The 21,549-nt window shown below is 31.9% G+C and overlaps 1 protein-coding gene across 3 annotated transcripts in view; it reads left to right on the top strand.

Annotated features, from left to right (window-relative positions):
* The first annotated feature begins 4,954 nt into the window (after positions 1-4,954).
* Positions 4,955-21,549, top strand: part of LOC118185602 (cell adhesion molecule 2-like) — a 529,906-nt gene continuing 513,311 nt past the window's right edge. For 2 of the 3 annotated variants that reach the window (XM_085807279.1, XM_085807278.1), the window contains exon 1: positions 4,955-5,109. The gene's annotated coding sequence lies outside the window, so the exon portion shown is untranslated. The remainder of the gene's footprint in view (positions 5,110-21,549) is intronic. The other variant, XM_085807281.1, reaches the window with a different exon arrangement.

Raw genomic sequence — 21,549 nt, forward strand, 5'->3', positions numbered from 1 at the left:
TTGTAAGTTAATATGAAAATCTTTAACAAATTAAATAAACATTTATAAAATCATTTCCAAAGGCAAAGTATTTAAAAGAATGTTTCTGGTAACCGTTTAGCAATGGCAAGAATAAATGACAGAAAAGAAAGTCATAAAATGTCTTTTGGAAAAAATGCATAATCAAATTAAATACTCGAAACACAGAATTGAGTTCGTGCTTTAGAAAGAGTTAATTACATATCAAAATAATACATTCTGTTACATTAAGCTTGTAAAAGTAAGTTATATTGTACTTGTTTATTTAGAGAAAGGGTTAGGTCAATAAATTACTTTTCTTTAAAACGATATATTTTAATATGCAGTGGATCTCAAGGAAGGTAAGCATATTTTAATAAAATTAGTATGTAAATTAAAGAGATTCCTTAACTGAAACTGTTCATTTAACGGAATTTTTGAATAAAAACATTTCCTCTAATAAAACAAAATAATATCAGCGGAAAAGAACCTAGGACGCACTTGAAAAAAGATAAAAGACTATAACATAGAAATATCTAATTTTATCACACTGAATTACAGTGGCTTCACAATTAGAACTGAATATCCTTTGCTTGAAATGTTCCCACTGAAAACATTTCAAGTTAATTTCCAAGAGTATGTAGCAGTGCAGACATAATCATTTTAGTAGATGCTATTAATATTTTGTTGCCTTCCAATTACTAACTGGTGTTATATAGTACAATCTATTAAGTTTATTGCGAACAGAAATGTTTCAGCTTTTGGGTAGTTACGTTACGATACGACTCCTGTATGTATCATTTATTTGGCTTGATCAGTGTTAAGTTTGTGATTTTTACCTTCCCAGAAGCCTTGTTTCTGGTAATTTGTCAGAGTGTTATGATTCGATAAAACGTAAGACTTTTAATTTATATTTCAAATACAACCAAGCTGGAATTACTTAAAAACATAAACGATTTAAAAACAGTAAACTTATTTCTTATTAATTTAGATATTTATTTTTTATTTTAATAATATATCTAACAGTTATAAATTAATCTTCATTTTATTTATTAGGCAGATAACTGACAATTTTACTGTAGTTAATAAAATATGTTTCTTACCTCTTACATTATGTATCTAGTACAAAAATGTTTGGTTTATGTTTCATTTCAAAACCAAGTTTTCTGGCATCGGTATATTACTTTTAAGACTACCTTGAATACTAATTTACCCTGGTTAAACAATGTACTGCTACAATATTTTAAGAGCTGTTAAACAACTATTAAAAAATAATTCGGAATATCCCAGTGAAACAAATGTATTTTTCTTAACATAATTTATGTTATAAAACACTCGCAATTTAAATTACTTTGTCCATGATAGCAGCTTAAATTAAGTATAAAATTTGAGCAATGAGTATGATCTTTATAACCTCTTTCGGGTATATGAGAGAGTTTTAATGTTTAGATTATCTTTCTAGGATGCACTTTCACAATCTTTTGAAAACTGCTGAGGATGAGAAACAGATAACCCGCAGGAAAAGAGAACTTACAAAAAACTAATATATTCTTAAGAAGTGCATGAAATATCAGCAAACATTTCTTTCATCTGTAAAGAAACTTGCGTATGAAATTACCTGTACGATTTATGAGTGCAGCTTTAAAACTTTTAACCCTTTGCGGCACAGTATGTCCGGTCTGGACACACCTAAATATTCCCTTCTATACGCACAGAAAATTTAATGAAAAAGGATATATAGGTCAGCATAGGTTACTCTGAACCTTCTTTATTTATAGTAGATGGCAGCTCAACACAAACCAGTCCATATATTCTAGCCATGTTTAGTTTTTTAAGACCCTCATTTTTCAAAGAAATCTTCCAGATTTTTTGGGGGTATAAAAGGAATTGTTTGAAAATAAATTTTTATGTTATTTTTTGGCTGTATGCTAAACTCCTTATTCTATATTAGTTTTAAATTTTTACCTTGAAATCTTGCCTAAAATCAAACGGCGAACCCTAGGTGTGCCCAGACCGGGCTCACCGATAATCTAGGACAACTGAGAGTCTGTATTGCTTGTTTCTCCGTATCTCATCGGTCAGTTCATTGACAAGAATGCTCATTTCAGCACTCTTTTCGAAGCTCTATTCAATCATTGTGCCACTTTGGGCACACCCACAGAATTGAAACGATAACTTCTATCTTCACAAAATTGTACTTGTGTACTCCTATAGGCCTAATTAGGCTACCTACTTTTTTTTTTTAATCAAAACTCCGACTTTAAAAGGTAGCGTGCCGGAAAGGGTTAAAGCAGTAAACATCGAAAGTTAATATGCAACAGCTCTTACAACAGTCTTACAATATGGAGAAGGATTTTAATGAAATGCCAGAGTTCTTCTATTATTTCATGACCAATGAAGTTATTATTTAGTTTGTTACAATATATAATGGATTTGGTTTGAGGCAAATTATTTTTTTTGTGCTCTGTTTAAAGCAGACGATTTCAAAGTAATTAAATAGGTCTCAGGTAATTTTTCATCTGTGAATACACAAATATTACTTCCTAAATCTATGTGAAAATTACCAAAGAAATTTTTGTATATTGCATAATTTCATACGCATTGCATATGAATACAAAGCATATTACTTTGCCAACTTTGTTAACTATGTAGTTCTTGCAGATGCTAGTTAAAAGCGATTTTTCTTTTAGTCTATATTCAGTTATTTAGTGTTGTTTTTTGTTGTAGTAATTTATTTGGTGATACTTTTGGTATGCTTAGGTAAGTGTACCTAATATGTACATTCTGAAGTGTGGACGAGTCGAATCGGTACAGAATAACCTATCATTGTTGAAATTAAAATTTTACTCTTTCTACAATATCTGTACTTGCCATTGGGATAATCGTTTCCATTACAGCAACACATTAGATGGAAAAAAGGATTTCTGTACACGTAAATTCAGTTCTTCAAATCAATGTGCTCTTCGTATTTAGTGGTTTAGGATACATAAAATGAGTGAAACATTTTTTAAGATTTCCTTTAAGTTTACTTAGTTCAATTTAGTTTAGTGGCCCATGAAGTTAAGAATTCTGATGAAAAATATTATTTAATCATATTGAATATTCAAGAATCGTTAGATTATTCTTCCAAAGAATGCCAAACTCTATGATTTTAATTAGATTCCTACTTTGTAGCCAAATCATTATGCGAACACATTTGTTATGTATGCCTCTTACTTCATTACCTTAAAGGAATAATCTCAGTTTTCTTATAAGAATCTAAGGTACTTTGTTTTCTGAAATTCTGGAGTGTTTTTATAAGATGAGCTAGTGAAAAACTTTATTTTATTTATTTATTTTTATTTTATTTGTCAAATTCCAGTTACATTGGCCGTTAGGCCATTAAACTTCTTGCTTGCCAATAGCGCTGAAATCTACAAGAAAAATTTGTCAGTGCTTCACACTCGTTCAAATGCTCCGCCGTCATTGGCCGTACATATTTACATAAAACACACAACGGCGAATCAGCTAGTCCAGTGCGAAATAAATGGACAGGAACTTTATTAAATAGACCAAACCTGTAATTTTTATTTAACTGATGCGAGTTTTAATGATTATCTGCGCAAATAATTCAGTTTGTAAACAGCTTACTTCAGCTTTACCTTTGTTAAAATGAAATTAAAAAAATGTACGAAAAATATAAAACAAATTAAAAACAGTTATCCTTTATGTTTAAAACACTGACTAGCCATTATGTGCTTTTAATAGAAAAAAATATAGTGTTTCGAGTGACAAATCAGATGTAAGCACTTTCATACTTTCATACACTTTTCATACTTTAAAAACCAACAGATTAGCATGCCATGAAAGTAAGTATTTTAGATGGGGATGTTTTTTTTTCGATAGCAAATGTAAATAAATAAACAGAATTTAATGGAAAAGAATGGAACGGAGACCACAGAAGTAAGCTACATGTGTTACGTCACAAATGTGATATGGGATACAAAGATAAAGTGGAAATTTTTCAGCATAATTTTACTTTTCATAATAAGTTTATTTCAAAAGGATCTTTCTAATTTTTTTTTGCCGTACTAGACATAAAGGACATATCAACCTTTTTCTTTCATTCTTAATGACGTTGACTTATTTCAGAGATTTCTCAGTTTCACTTTGAAATATGCGCAGATTCCATCAGTTACGTTTTACTTCGAATTTAAACCGCAGTATGATTTAAAATTTGGGAAAAAATAATTTGGGAAAAAATACCTACATTTCACTATATTAAAAAAATTAAGTTTTTGTTATCACTGAAAATGTTGTCGCATAAATAAGTGAAATTTTAAGAAACTTGACTATTTTCAATTATGATGAATTCATTACATAATTTTCAGAGCTCTTCTCTAAACCAATAAGTAACCGACCTCGAACTTAAGCCTAGTGGGGTTATTAAATTTGAAAAATGGAAAGATAACAAAAACTAAAAATGATTTTATAAATGGTATTGATAAATAAGCAGTTTTATAAGTAGGTAAGCGTTTCACAAATTTCAAGACACAAGAATCTGATTAAAAAATATAAAAGTGAATAAAAATTAAAAGGCTCTGAATCGAATTGTACCTTGTATATTCTGTATATTCTAGCTCTCTGGAATTTTCTTTAATAACAGAAAATTTGTTTAATCACTTTAATGGAATTATTTACCGAGCAACGTTTAATTAAATATTTCTCAAAGAAGCAACTAATGCATAAGCTAAATTCTAACTTGGAAATCCTGACTGCCATCTGCTACATAGTATTTCTGAAAATCCCTGAATGGTAAAGTTTGTGTACCATCTGGCAAAGAGGTACTTCGCTTTGAAGTACCTCTCTTTTACTATCACAAATATCGGTTCGTCACCCGACCGCCAACGCCGCCATAGTGCTCTCATGGTCCGAAAGTCTGCGTCGGACCAGCCCCCAAGTTGACGAAAGCGCGCCATTCAAAGTGTCGCGCCCACATCGATCCACACACCACGAGCCCTCTATCCTAAACCTCAGAGACGAGCCCGCTGCTGCCTGTTTCAGTACCAGTCGCCTACTTGGTAGAGGCAACAGCCGCAATCTCGAGCTCCGGATACTTCGCCTGGACCCACGGTAAGTGGGAAGTTTCCCTTACTCGCTTCTTACATCAGCTCAACTGCGAAAAGGTGAGCTGATTTTAGGGAACAAAGTTGGGGAGGGATGATTAGGAAATACAAATTTGGAAGTTGATTTTTAAATGATTTATTACAAGTTTAAGACTTTTGGCTAAAAAAACATCTATAATTATTTAAACTTTTATTTTTTTTAAAGCATTTATAGAATAATTTTAGTGCTTGCATTTCCAAACACATTTTATTGGAAAATAAATTTAAATTTACATCCAAGGAAGAATTAAATTTCAGTTTACTTTATTAATTTACATCCTGCAGCAAAGAATTTCGCTCGTTTACTTTATAACTATTTTAAGTGTTTTACTTTTGCAGCAAAGTTGCTCTTAAATTCCGAACAGAGTTGGTTTAGCGAAGTGTTTTAAAAATTATTCAATTAATTTATTATAATTGAAAATAGTCAAGTTTCTTAAAATTTCACTTATTTATGGTGTTGGTGTATTTGGTGTTGGTGTATTTAATTATGGCAAAGCACACGAGGGCTATCTGCCTAAGGGGAGGGATGCCTTTCGTGGAGGACTTTCTAAGGGAAACTGGCTCGTATACACGTTACACATGGGGAAAACCACGAAAACGCCCATGCAGCCAGCCCGTTCGCGGGATTCGAACCTCGGACCGAACTACCAGCGTTCAGCGACTTTACCGCTTGGCCGCTGGTGGGCCACTTATTTATGTGACAACATTTTCAGTGATAACGAAAACTCAATTTTTTTAACATAGTGAAATGTAGGTATTATCACGCACTGGATGTGTACTGTGAGATTAAATATTAGCTCAGAGAAGAAGAAAATTCTATGCAATCGCAGGGTAGTTAGTTTTCAGCAACACTACTGTTAATTTATAATTTCCAAATAAATGCATATAATTAATTGAGGAAATTTGTTTAAAATTAACTTGGGTTTGAATTTTATTGCTTTTTTGCAGTTGTGATCTCTTTGTTGTTAAGATTCGTAATTGTTCGGAAAAACAAATCTATTTTTCAAAGAATCTCAAACAGGGCTTCATTAAGTTCTCCTCGTGCTGAAATTCGACTGATGGGAATCATCGATTTGAATTAAGAAACTTGGAAATGGAAGCGGTTTTTAATTTTAAAACTTGATGGGATGTATTTATTTTTGTTTGCTATTAGAAAACTGGAGAGGAATAATAATATTATTTATATATAAAATTTCTAAAACTAAAACATGTTTTATTTCTTAATTTTTATTCTGTTAAATGTTAATGTAAAATAAGTTTTTCATTTTGGAGTTATAAAAATAGAAAACAGACGAAAAGAAATTTCTAATGCAAAGTAAATAGTAATGATAATAATTAAATAAAAGAATTAGAATCAAACGTAAAAAGTCATGCAAATATATATCATTCAAGGAATTCAAATGAATGAAATTTAATTTTTAAAATAGTAACCATGGTGGCCATTTAATACTGTAACTATGGCAATTGTGCACTTTAAACCGTTCGTGTAAATTTTATTACTTTATTGCATAATCTATATAAAAGGCAGAAACATACATGCATGATAAAATACATACATGCCTAAAATGTATATATGTATAAAATGTATGAATTAGGAGAAAAGCACGTTTTACATGCTTAAGCTGGAAAGCAGGATCTTTGCGTTATTGGAAGCACATTTAATTACAAACTAATCAAGAAAAATGTTCTAATATAATATAAAAATAAATCAATAATAAAGCATACGTGAAAAATTTTATCTTTCATTATATTTTCCTTCTATGAAAAATGCGCAAATATTCCTTTGCGTAAATAACGGATGTAAAATAAATGTAACGGCGTAAATAACGAATATAGTGCTGTATGTTTATTTCTGCGCTATATGGTGTAATTTAACATCAAGATAAAGTGCCGCTGAAAGATAAAATGCCGATGAAAGATAAAGTGGTGCTGAAAAACTAAATGCTTTTATTTTTTCTCAAAGTAATCAGGCTTGGGAAATATCACGTAAAAGAAAAGTTTCCTGGCTGAATCGTTTTCGTTGAAACGGAGATATGCGAAACTTACCCATTATGTTATAACGCTTTTGAAAATATACATTTGAATTTATCAGTCTATAGACTGCGTTATCTTAAAATTAAAAGACATGTATTCTGAAAATGGTTAGAAGCTGAAAACGTTTAGAGTAAAACACTCATATATGCATATTATTCCATGTCTATAGATTTTATTACTTGCACTTTAGGAAAGGTTAAAACATATGAAATAAAAATTAAAAAATCCATGCACCTAGCTTTTTGTTGAGCACTTAACAACTGACAAAAATGGATACCATTGCAATCTAAAAAGTCTCAGTTGATCGAAATATTTAGTCACCCATATGTTTAGTATTAAGACCTACTCTGAAAAAGGAATTGGAGTTTTATTTAAGATAAGAAATATTTATTAGTCCATACCTATGCCAAGTGAACTAACTGGGCATTACCCATATTCCGAATTCTACGAAGTTTTTTTGAAATACAAACCAGCGGAAAATATGTCTACAAAAAGCGCCGCTTCTTAATTAAAAAAAGGAAAAGATCCTCATATTGTCATTCGATAGAACGAGATCTTTACTACTAAATCGTGTTTAAAAAAAACTCAGAAAGCAGTTTTAAGAGCACATCTCCTCATTTAGTTTCTGAGCATGAGAAAGTATAGACAAAAAAAAAAAAAAAAAAAAAATCAAAATAGCATTATAAATGCATCTTTTTAAAAAGTTAATATATTTGCAGTTTATATTGCAGAACAGGATTTTATCATTGTTATTAAATGTTGCTCCTGATATGTGTAATATGTATTGTGCACAGTAAATAGAGTTAGAAACTTTTAGTCGATATTTATATAATATGGCATCAGAATGACTTTTAAGATGTAACAAATGGTCGAAACACTAACAGTAACTGTAGCAGAATCATTAAATAATTAATTCTAATAATCTAATTAGCAATGCACTTCTATAATATACAAAATACAAATACTAGACCATCAGCAACAATTTGCTATTTTGCCAAGACATTAATTATGCACCGAAAATATTATCACTTGATTCCAGGCCTTTAGTTTTAGCTTCCTTTACCTTGACCTTTAGCTTTAGTTTTTTCTTGTAAAGCCGTTTGCGATTCCAGTATAAGGCCAAGTATAAACGAGCGATAAATATGTAAATATTTCAACTCAAATTCATTTAGTCTAGTTTTTTCGTAACAGTTGCGCATACAAGCACCTAAATAAACGTTTCAGGCCAATGCAACCCAACAGAAAAGATGGCAATTGTCCATACGGGAACTTGGGTGGGATCTCTATCCCGTATGCAGACGCGTATCTTAGAAAACATTACCTTTCGATGTTTATAAATATGATGTGGAGCTAAGAAGCTGTTTGTGGGCAGAAAATTTATCTGCTTTAATTATCCTCCATAGTCTTACTGGCGAGAAGATTATTATTTTATTTCTATAATTTTTAGAGATTTTACGTATATTATCATAATATTCTTCTCTTTTTTTTTAAGGTTAGGCTGTCTAAAATAAAAGATTATTAATAATTTCTTTATGTAGTTAATGAAATAAAATAAACTGTATTTGCATATGTTATACAAATTTCACGTTTAACGTATTTTTCCCTCTTATACAAAGTTTCATATATTTGTGATAAATTTTGAAAGGATTTGCCTTCAGAGAAGGGCACTTTACGCTATGTAAAAATAGTTGAATTTAAAACTGAAGGTATCGGCTCTAAAAATTCAGACGAGAAATAAATTTGACTTAAAATATTTAACACTTTTCGGTTCAGTTTAATGTTTTAGGAAATACTAAAATAGTATACTTTATCTGATAAGTGTGAATGCCAGTAAAGTGATATATTATCGTGTGATTTTTGCAACTAAAATTAATTACAAAAAATCTCTTACATAATGCATTTAACATTAAAATATTCTGTAATTTTAAAGCGTTCTGTAGAAGATAAATAATATATTGACAGGATGTTAAAATGAAATACCACATTAACCTTAGTCCCCATCGCTTTATTTTTAACTTGTCACATTTCAACTTCACGGCTCAACTTCCCATTGTATTAAAAATTTTATGCCTACAACATAAAAGTGATGTAACGAATAAATGAAATATTTATCCGTTCTGAAAGATATAGACTGTACGTCAAGGAGAAAAAGTCCACTATATGTGTTTAATTTATTTATGTGCATAATTAATGAGCTGGCGATTTACTTAATAATCAAATAATTAGCTTTTTTGATGGACAATGACTAAAATTTAAAGGAAGGCAATTAGTAGTTCACTACTTTAATCGAAAGAAAATACATGTTTTGCTTTTATTGAACACATACACTATTTTTTTTTCCTTTTTCGAGTTATTCTGTAGTTAATAATCCTGCAGTAAATTGCCAATTATGTTGGATTTAAATGGCTCTGAGGAAAATGTTTTTCAAAGCAATATTAATAGACAGTCATTACGTTTGTTACATTCTACTTTGTTAATTTATATACTTTCAAACTACACCTACATGATTACAATTAGGAAAACGAGAGTCAAAATATTACAAACTACTTCAGGCGATCGTATATGACGGGGTAAAGTGTTTAGAATGTCCAAATGAACCCTGAATCCGGGACAACTGATGTTTTCTGTTTCCCGAAATAGTCCCGAAATGCCCAATAGTTTTCTCAGTGACGTCCTAAATGACATGAGGTGAACGATAATTCTGCGCCATTTAAGTCGAATCGAATAGATCTCGTGCTTGTCCCCATTATATGTTTGCGTATGTAAGTCAATATCACACCCTCCGTTGCAATGCCTTGCAACTGTGCACATGTGAGACGAATGCTAACCGTCCCAAAAACACGGCACAGAAATGCATACTTATATGTTATAATATTAATAATTTATACTTTAATTTCTAATAACATCTTTAATGCATGAAACATTTAATCCATGTGATTTATGTTGTATCTAATTAATAACTTTTATTAAAATTTTCTCCGGCACTGCAATTATTAAAATTTGCTGATAATACCACATATAAAAGAATACAAAAGAATTATCGTTAGAAAAGGGTAAGTTTATGCTAGTAATCGATAAAATAGACTAGTTAGACTAAGCATACGTTTTAGGCATTCATAGCATGCCTAACACAGAATTTTATTTTGGTAATATACAAGAGGTTAAACAAATCACACCATGAAATAGCTCGAAAATTGGTTGTAGAAGAGTTGTTTTGGTTTAAGAAATTTAACATATAAGGCGCGTTTCTAAAAGAGAACTTTTAATAAAAAATAAAAAAGGAATTGAAATTTGTATACGAGCTCTCTACGAAGAATATTCTAAATAATAAAATTTTCTTCATTTCACTCAAGTTCTTTTAGAAAAATTCATCCGGTATATTCAACAGCGGCACAGGAAAACGTTTGTCAGTATTACATGACTTGATTCATTTGAACGCAATGCAAAAATGTCAATTTTAGGACTCACAAAAAATCTAATTATAAGCGAATGAAAATTTAAGATTTATCTCTTTAACGAATGGGAGAATGAAGCCAATGCTTATACATAAATATTCACATGATATCCAAGGCAAGTTTTAGACATTTGTATTAACAGCTTATAGAGTCTCAACTTTCTTTGGTAGCATAATAGTGAACTCTGGAACGACTACACAGAAATAATCCTGTTAAGAAATAAAATATTATTTTTATTATTGCAAAATACAAATAATATCACATTCAAATATAAGTAAATTATTTTTAAGTTCTTATGTTGAGATAGAAATGCAATGATGTATTTCATTATAGAAATTTTAAATTTATTATTTAATAATTATATTTTAAAATCGAAGCTAATTTTAATAATCAATCAAAGGCAAGTATAGACAATAAAAAAGGAAAACACCTTGGTAGAAAAAAAGTAAGTTTAGCATTACTTACTTCTGCAATGAAATTTAATTCCTACTGGTTACAAAAACGCACTTTAAACTAACTTAAATATTTTTATTTATTTCTAAAAAATATAAATAAAAGGAATAAGGAATGGAAAAAAATAAGGAATGGAAATCGCTATTGTTTCTCCCATCCAAATTTGAAAGCTAAACAAACAAATCACAGTTAAATATGTTTCTGATTTCATATTGAATTGAATAAATTAAAAACTTTATTTGCATATGAAAGCAATGAAGTTTTCAACCGCTTCATTTAAATAATTTTAATACGTGATAATCTGGGTAATTTATTTGCTGGAATAACATTTCGTCCAAAGCATTTAAATATTTCGTGAGAATTCTTCAACAATGAGTGCGCATATGTATGCTTTTGTACAAAATAATACATTTGTCCAAGTGTAAAACAATGCTTGTTATTCTGTGAACAAGCACCTTTCTTGTGCGCAAACAGTATGCTCGCTGTGGGCATGAAAGTACTGAGGAAATTTTTTTCTGTTAAATCGGAATCTTTAGAAAACATTATTTAAAACATTTCTTTTATGATATTATCAGACACTGTTTGTGAGATTAAAACAGAGTCGTAAAGTTTTATTGCTTTTGGAAGAATAAATTGTAAACTTTAATTAAATAATTTTCGACTATCTACATTTTTAACTTTTAACTTTCGAATACCCACTTTAAATTGTAAACTTTAAATAATTTTCGAATATCTACATTTTTAACTTTTAACTTTCGAATACCCACTTTAAATGAAATTTAACATAAATATTCGAAGTTTATGAAACTATTTTATATTGTTTTATTTTATAAATGTGTAAACTGAGGAATTTTTAGTGCTTTAGGAAGAATAAATTGTAAACTTTAAAATAATTTTCGACTATCTACATTTTTAACTTTTAACTTTCGAATACCCACTTTAAATTGTAAACTTTAAATAATTTTCGACTATCTACATTTTTAACTTTCGAATACTCACTTTAAATGAAATTTAACATAAATATATTCGAAGTTTATGAAACTATTTTATATTGTTTAATTTTATAAATGTGTAAACTGAGGAATTTTTAGTGCTAATAACAAAAAATATAATTGAAAAATATAATGTTAATGTTTTATTAAGATGGCGAACAACCGAGTGTTTTATAAATCACATAATCTTTATAAAATAGATATTCTTAATAAATTAACTAATACCTGTTCTCTGCACTTAATAATTAATTGCAAGCATTTAAAATTTGCAACAATTTAATATTTTAAGTATTTTCTTCTTTTTTCAATCAAGTTCCTTTGAATTTGCAGAATTCCTAAAATTTTCTAATAATAAATAAATCTTATAAATAAAATAAATTAAAACAAATAAAATTATAAATTTTTATTTTTAGTCAACTTAAATGAGTTAAGGTTTATGAACAATAAATATTCCTTTAACTACTATATTTCAAAAAAGCACCAATATGGTATGAAGCTGTATTACACAAATAAATAAATACATTAGTTATACATAACCTTTCAGGATATCTAGTAATATCTAGTAATATCTATTAAGGATTTCTAGTAAGGATTTCTAGTAATATCTGATACATCTTTTAGGGAATGCATCGATATGCGATACTGAAAGAATATTTGTTTTTCAAGACAATAACTGTAGACTGTAAGTTATGTATTTGAAACTATTAGCATATGTGGATCGATTTTTGTCATTTTTTAAGATATTATGCATTTCAGTATTAAATCGAAATGTATTTTAAATGTGTTTAATTAGTTGTTTTCTTTTCTTATATTGCTCATTAAGCCCTAGCTCTTTGAATTACGCAGTTTGGACACATTTTAGTATTCATTTGTTGCAGTCAGAGATATGTTAAAATAAACCTTTCGGCTAACAGTCTTGATAAGATCGAATGGTAAATGGTAAATTATCTTCAAATATAATTACTCACACAGGCATTTACTTTCCCTACATTTCAAAATTGTCCTCTCATCACATGTTACGTAAAATACAGTTCTAAACTTTAAAATACTCAACTGTAGTTGTTTTAAAGTGTATAGGAACTTAGTTTCTATTCACATTATTATAGTTCAACTATCAAATACTGCTATTTAATTAATTTAGATAATAACACCTCATTAAAATTTTTCGCATAAAACTAACTCCATAAAGAAGATTTAGGAAATGTTAATAGAGATTAAACGGATATCCATTAAAACATTTGACTCAACGAATATTAGTTGGGGTTAATTTGAACTAACGAGTGCTAGGCCATAAAGTTATAATTTATATAAAATAACATGCAAATAACTGTTCATCTTAACCTGTTCGTATAAAGCTGCAAAGTGATTTTTTCTGTGATGATGTACATTAACCAATTAATTTATAATTCCAATTACCTGGGATTATAACTAATATATACTATTTAAAATGCATAGATAATTTCAAAATTTTCGTGCAATATAATTGAGTATAATATAACTGATTTTATACACATTAAAATGGCCCTTCACTATCTTGTGTATTAGTAATTATTTCAAAAATAAACTTACCTTATACCTTATCACCTACGGATATAGCAAGAAAGTTGGGGAAAAAGCTACTTTTTTGTAGAGGGTTCCCAGCTATAATTTATGAAGGTACCTTGCCTTTTTCTTTCGTATTTCTTTGAAGGTGATGGACCCATCTACTCAGAACTTCTTTTCTCTCTGAAATGGCGTAAGTGCTACTATAGTCCTCTTCGCGTTTCAGACTTTACGAGATTTCTACATCCGTCTCTTCTTTCCCTGACCTTCTCTTCAAATAGCATAGAAAGAATGCATGCAAAAGGCAAGAAAGTTACATTTTCCGAACCCTTCAACACAAAAGTATTTTTATTAATATTTCTGTAAGGATTTCGGACAGAAACTAAGTGCATTAAATCAAAAGTTTCGAAGCCTCACAAACATGGTTCCTAATATTCAGAGAAAAATATCTAAATGACAACTGCATACTTCTTACCATGGTACATTCATATACTGTGAAATGCGGACCTGTTAATAAACGTCTTGTTATATTAGGAATCTTTTTCTTATTTATCATAATTCCTTTTTGAAAAAATAAAACAAATACTTTTAAGGTCTATTAACTTGCTTATTAAGTGTTTAGAGCGTACAGAAAACATTATCTTAAAACCTCTGTAACATTTTGCAACTAGTTTTGATAGGAGTTACTTTAAACATTGAAATAAACTGAGCATTTTAAACCTTAATGTCATAATTGAGAGTAATAACAAAACACGTGAATACTTAATGAATATGCTTTTAAAAGGTTGAAGTAAGCAACTTCCAATGTTTTCAAATGCGAATTCTAGATAACAGTAACAAGCATAAGATAAGATAGCTGTTAACATGTGCTTAAAAGCAAAGACTAAAGTCATAGGGGCTCTGATGTTGATTTCCACTCAGTTCAGCAGTTCGGCAACGATCTCAGTAATGACACGGCTAAATGACGGATGATGCTTTTAGCCATTCCTGACGAACGCCTGTCCAGCAAATGTCAGGCTACTGGAGATAAGATATGACAAACTAAATATACACTGCTGGTTATTAAAATTGCAATACCATGAAGGAAAGCAAATATAAAAAAGTATATATTTATTGTACGTAAATAGTATGGCAAGAAAATAAAATGATTAAACTTGCAGTTTGGAGGTTTACAGGGGTGCGAAATTAGTAAAAACAGCTGCCACCCTTGGCATCTAAAACGGTCATTACCTGGATAGGCATGGAATCGAACTGGGCTTGTATGACAGAAACGGGCAACTCATTCCATGCTGCTTCAAGTCTGTGCTACAGTTCATCAATTGTATTAGCTGAAGAAGGGCGGCTTGTCAGTCTCTCAGAAAACCATGACCAGATGTTTTCAGTGGGTGACAGATCAGATACTGTGCACGCCAGAGCAGCAGTCAAATTCTCTGTGTATCGAGGATGTTCAGAACACGATGTGCAAAATGTGGTCTTGCGTTATCCTGTTGGAAACTGGCGTTTGGCAGGCCTCGAAGATAAGGCGCAACCACTGCGCGTAAGATGTCGGAAATGTACCAATCTGCGTTCAAATTACCGTCGATCCGAACTAGAGTCGTGCGAGTCGTGCACCCAATGGCTGACCAAACCATTACACCTGGTGCAGGTCCCCTATACCGATATCGAATACAAGCAGACGATATACGGTGTTCTCGGAGCCTACCGACACGTATACGGCTATCAGAATACTGCACAAAGAACCTGGTCTCGTCTGAAAAAAAACGGCGTTTTCTTCACTACTGTATCCAGAGTTGTCGTTTGGTGCACCAGTCACCGCCTCTCTCTATGCTGCATTGTCGAAGGATGCCAAAATGAAGTCCACGCGGCGGCAAACATCGACGGACCGTACGAGCGGATACTAGGCGTGCTGCGAACATGCCCATTTCTTGACTAATAGTCTGTGAGAGGTTGTACGGTTTTGCAAAGCTGACCTCACAATGTAACTGTCCTCTCGGGAGTTAAACATAGGAGGGCGTTGAAATACTGCATGCCGTTCAGTATGACTCCCAGCAAAACATTGATTCCATATTGGCATGACAATAGTTGGATGTTCACCAGTGCGATGGGCGATATCACGAACGATAATCCACACTCTCGATTGGCAACGATCCTGCCTCTATCGTATTCCGACAGTTGCTGGTAAGTATTTATTATTATTATTCGAGACATAAAACGATATTCTGAGCAAACTCTGATATTACAAAGCGCTTTCCGAATAATAAATCAGCTACAAAACTTTTCCTTTATGCAGAACTTCAGATGTCGCTTCTCCCTCCTGCCTCGTCTAAATGGGCTGAAATACTAATCATTTGCATATCCCAGCCTCTTCTTCCTTTTATGGAATTTTGACATTCATCAAATCATTCCTTCCTGGTGCTGCAGTTTTAATGGCCAGCACTGTATAAAATTGCTTCAGTGTAGTTTAAAGTCGTTTTATATGCTCTCATCAATATTACGTTACGTTAATCGAAAATCAAATATAGGAAATTTAAAAAATGAGAAATGAATCGCAAACTTCTAAACAATAACTTATAATAGTTAACATTTTAGAAGCATACAGCACTTTTAATTCTTGTAATACTGATATTTGGTTGTTCAGTTCAGATTTCAAAGCATTAAAAGTAACAGAAGCCGCTTGAATTTAAAGGGAAGCTTAGAGAAATTAATAGTGCTCTTTACGTAGTCAAATTCTGTAAACATTCAGTATTGAAGCATTTTGTAATTCCCCCACCAAAGTGTTGTAAGGTAACACAATAATACGGATTTTTTTAACGTTTTCCTCCACTTCTCTCTCTAGAAGGAGTCTGTGAATGCACGTTTTCTACGGACGTTTGCTACCGAGCAGCCTGTTTAGAGTTTCAGTTGTTTTTTTTTTTTTTCTTATGTACACTCGTGCGCAAAATTAAAAGCATTTATAAAGTATGGATAGTTGCCTAATTTTAGGAAACGTATTGAACCAGATGTATTAACTATGCAAATGTTCAGTGTCGAGTACTTAAGCGTACACGTGCACGTCTGCGGAGCTGGTGATTGACGAGAGGATATATACGAGCGTGGCGAGTTTTCGCAGATTTTTTTTCGCCGATTAGTACTCCTACATGATTTGCAAGAGGTGGGTGAATTTCATAAGGTATCCAATAAAATGCATAGTCACGAACGTATGGATGACGGAATAAGATGGGGAATTGTCGATATGTTGGAGGCAGACCAATCACAAACTCAGATAGCTGCAGAGCTCAATGTAATGCTCAGTGTCGTTTTCAGTTTGCGGAATCAATTTCATAACAATGGATCTGTATCAAGAAGACAAGGTCGACCATGATACGCAGTGACAAGGGAGGATCTTTGGCACTCTTAGTACAACTATACATGAATACAGCTAGATTTCACGTGACATATATGCTGCCACTAGTAATCTAGTATCACGGTCTACAGTTTCCCGAAGGCTTCAGGAAATAGAGCTGTATCGTAGAAGACCAGCTGTTTACTTCCCTCTTACTGCATCCCACAAGTGAGAGTAGACAACTTACTCGTTGGATCAGACTTAAGTGCAGCACCATGCATTTTACAGTTGAGTCGAGATTCAGCCTGGATACTTATTTTTGGTGTACCTGTATCTGGAGAGAGACTGGAACACGAGGACATTTTTCCCTCATCAGGAAAAAGGATAATTACGGTGGTGGAGAGGCAATGATTTGAGCAGGCGTAATGTTGGACAGCCGGCTCTTCCTACATGGGCTTAGCAAAGTTTCCCTGACTGCTATGTAATATAGAGAGGAGATCTTGAGCCCTTTGTTAGACTTTTCAGGCTACTGGGTACCTATTAGTTGAAGTTAATACTGGGTACCTGTTAATCGACGACAGCGCGCGTCCGCCTAAGGTTCAACTGGTCGACGATTACTCTAAAAGTGAGGATTTTCGCCGCATGAATTTGCGAGCTAGATCTCTTGACCTTAACCCTATGAAGTATGTCTGAGATACTCTTGGGAGGGCGATTTCCTCTCTTTCATTGCCCTCTGAGAACCGACCCAGAGTTGAAAACTGCCTTTCTGTAGAAGTGTGATTGACTGCCATAGGTACTCCTGCCCAGTATACCATCAAGCTGTGCGACTTGGGTGGTTGTGACAGGCGATTCCATATTAGAGTTCCTTTCAGTTCGATATCGCCAAGTTGATTTTAGGCATCCCTGCAGTATGAGTTTTACTGATTATCATGCGTACATAAAATGACTTTTGAATGGCTTATCTCTTTCCCTTTTATAAATGTGCGCCAAATTCCATTAAAATCTGCCCATTATATTTTCCTGAATTCGACAGTATTTGACATAACTCTAATCTGTAGCTAAATTTTTTTAAAACTCCCAGAAAGAAGTTTAAAGGAATAAAACATTTCAGAGGGTTCCAGCGATTTGTCAGCTAAATATTTGATTTTATTTTAGTTTTAAAAAAATGTTCCACTCTTGATAAACTTAAACTTTTTAATAACGGACATATATCATTTTCCTTTCTTCCTGTTACTTCGTCGTAGAAATATATTATTTTTCTTAATATTTGAAAAACCTTTTACTAGTTTGTTAACATTCACCATACATGTAAAGATCCAATCTGGAACAGCTTCATTTTGGAATATTTCTCAAAAGATTGTAACATACGATATTCACCTTAGGAAAGATATGCTAAAACAAAATTTATATATGCAATTTCATTTTGTAGATATTATTTGACGCATCCATAATGAGTAAAGTATGTGTTAGGTAGGCCTTGAACTAAAATTATAATGGATGTTTAATTATTACATTAGTGTTATCATGATAATCGTGTTCGGCGTGTCTAGGAAACATCAAATTATAGATCCTCAATAAATGACTGCAAGTGGGATGATAACGAGATTGAACCTAGAGAAAATTCAGCTTGATTTGCATAAAATGACAATTTAGTTTATTTAGGCATAATTTTGTAATTCCTTGCCATAATGGCAAGGAATTACGAAATTACGAAAGGAATTATGTAAAGAATTGCGAAATTATTTATTATAGAATTTAGTATTTTAATGAGGCATTGAAGATTAGTAAAAATACTTTTGGTGTCTCTGAAGTTGTGAAATAAAGCTCTTTTAAAATCATGAAATCATGACGTCCCAGCTAATAAAGGTAGTGATCCTAAACCGATACTTGCGACATTCTTAATGTTCTTAAGTAGTGTAGGTTTCCCATTATTTATAAATTTGCGAGCAAAGGAGACTAACCTTTTTTAGGTAAAATTTAAATAAAAAGTTGCTAATTTTACTGCATTGTGCAAAAAGAGATATGGAAACGTACATTGCCAAAATGAATGAGTTCGTACTTATAGACACGTCTCTTGACTTTTCAGAGACATGAGCTGTGATCAGAATTACCGCGCGAGATCTTCTAGCTTCTAGACAAGATATTTAATTTTTTCTATTCATTTATCCGAAAAAAACAATCAAATCTACATAATTTCTACTTAACTATAAAACTCGAAATATGTTACCTTGAGTTTGACCCAAAACTTATCAAGTGTGACCCTCACAAGATGTCCCTTCACAAAACCTTCACAAGAAGTAAATCACCAAAATATCTCAAGTTTCACATTAAAAAGCTCGCTCCTATTCTCAGAAAATGAAATGAATGAAATTTGAATATAAATTTGGTATGTAATTTGTGTGTGGCATTCTTTGCAGCTGTAATTGTTTCATTTAAATTTTATAACGAAAGATTTAAATATGACAAACCCCATTTAATTTTTAAAAAACTATATTTTTTACTTCGTCATATTCTAGACGATAGAGACGCATCAAAAATTTCACCGCATAAGATAATCTAGTTTTATCCAGAATTTCAGTGATATATTCATAGGATGTATTTGTAGACCGTGCAAAATGCGATAAATATCATGCAGCTGTTGAATTCCACAAGGAGCTTGGGATTCTTGAAAATATCCTGCGCATGACTACCAGTGGTCTCGCTTGAATTTTTAAAGCATCGGTCTTTCTTTACTTGCCTTTTAACGGCGGTGTTGTTTCAAATCTAAAAGCACTTTTCCTGTCTCAATACAAATTTTCCCGCTTGCATTTATATGAACAATCCGTCTTAATTTTTCTCCCGTAAGGGCAGTGGTAGCGAATGTGATGTGCAGAATATTTTTAGTAGTTCATATATTACCTTACATTATCTACTATTATAAATTATACAGACCTGCACAAGATTAAAATCTTCTTAACATCCTTAATATTCTTTATCCATATATGATATGCTGTCTGTTTGTAGCATTATATTCGGGTTTCAGTAAAAAAATTAAATTTTATTTATATGTTTTCTGTATGCCTCATCTCATCGTGGATTCGCTCATTCTAGAGAATTATGCAGATATGAGTGATTAGTGTAAAGCAGATATCAGCAGATTAGTGTAAAGGTAGGTAAATAGTGCGTAATCGTATGAGTGTTCCCATGAACGTTTGGTTGTCTCCCATTGCGTTTACCAATTTGCAAAAGCTTCTTCTCACGGAGAGATCAGCATTTAAAAAAATACCTTAGCTGGTAAGTTAAGTTTCTGAGCTAAATTTTAGTGGTCGATCCATAGCTTATAGCCTCATTTATATAGTACTTAGAATTGTATATACAAAGACTCTTATAACTATATTAAGGTTATCAGGTTCAATGTTTCTTCTAACCTTCTTCGGAAACATACAATGACCTGACTAGGAACAGAGAGCTTACTAAAGCTATGTTCACTAATTGTAGTAAGTAGACAGGATACAGACGAAGGGTATACAAGACCCTTTATTTTTCTTTATATACAATGACTTCCGTACTTCGGAATACAATGACCCTCCACTCGGGGTCTAACGTAAAAGGTATAAAAATAAAACTAAACTCTAATTTAACTTTAGAATAAGATTGGCCTTATAATAACAGGAAGCGTATGTAGCACAGAGACTGTGAACACTACAATACGTTTAATTTATCAAGAGGATTAAAACCTCTGGCCTGGAAGGCAAATATCAACTGCGTAACTTCTAAGGTAAGCGGCCTGCTTCGAACTCACTGCTTCCTCTCTCCTGCTTGGCAAAAAGGCCACACTTAAATACTTGGCGTTCGCCAGACAACTTTGCATAAAATCCTTCACGCTTATAATTCTGGCCGGAAGTAGAAAATAAGAAGTGATAGTAAAGATTTAAAATAAAATAAACGTTAGTAAAACTTAAGATCCTTACAAGGTAACACTTTAAATAAGATGTTACTAATTTTAGCTGCATTATGTCAAAAGTATGAAAATGTATATTCGTTTCACTTTCGAGTTAAGGCGACTGGTAATTTTTTTTGGTAGTATTTTGCTTTATCCGTCACAATTAGTGATGCAAAATAAATCTCAGTTAAGGGTTATGTATCCGTTGTTGTGTACTTATAACCATATAGTAAAACTATTAGCGATGACTCATCTTTTAGCTTTTAACAAACGGTTTAGAAGTGAGAGTTGAAGTAGAATCAGTAGAAACAGCTTCCATAAGAATGGTTATATGGTATACTGCATAGGTTGTTGCTATCTGCAATTAGAAGGCTTGTATAAGTCCGTTAAGAGAGAAACTGCATTTTGGAAATCGCCAGTTCTATTAATTACGCTCTATGACAGTTTCATTTTCTGCATGACTCTTGTACGTTGTCGATTAAAAGCGGGTAGGTATATTTATTCTTCGCAATTTTTATTTGTTCCAGGTTAGTAGCAATTTTTTAAACTGATGTTATTCTATTTCTGTTCTGCATTTGTGTGTGAACATTATAAAGAAACGAAATTCAGGGCGTAACTTATCCAGTAGGATATCTCAACTTATAACATGTTTTAATATCATGTTTTCTAAATTATTTATTAAAATGAT

The sequence above is a fragment of the Stegodyphus dumicola genome, chromosome X1 (assembly GCF_044657685.1).
Source record: "Stegodyphus dumicola isolate Sdum_Otavi_A_Nest chromosome X1, ASM4465768v1".
NCBI lineage: Eukaryota > Metazoa > Arthropoda > Arachnida > Araneae > Eresidae > Stegodyphus > Stegodyphus dumicola.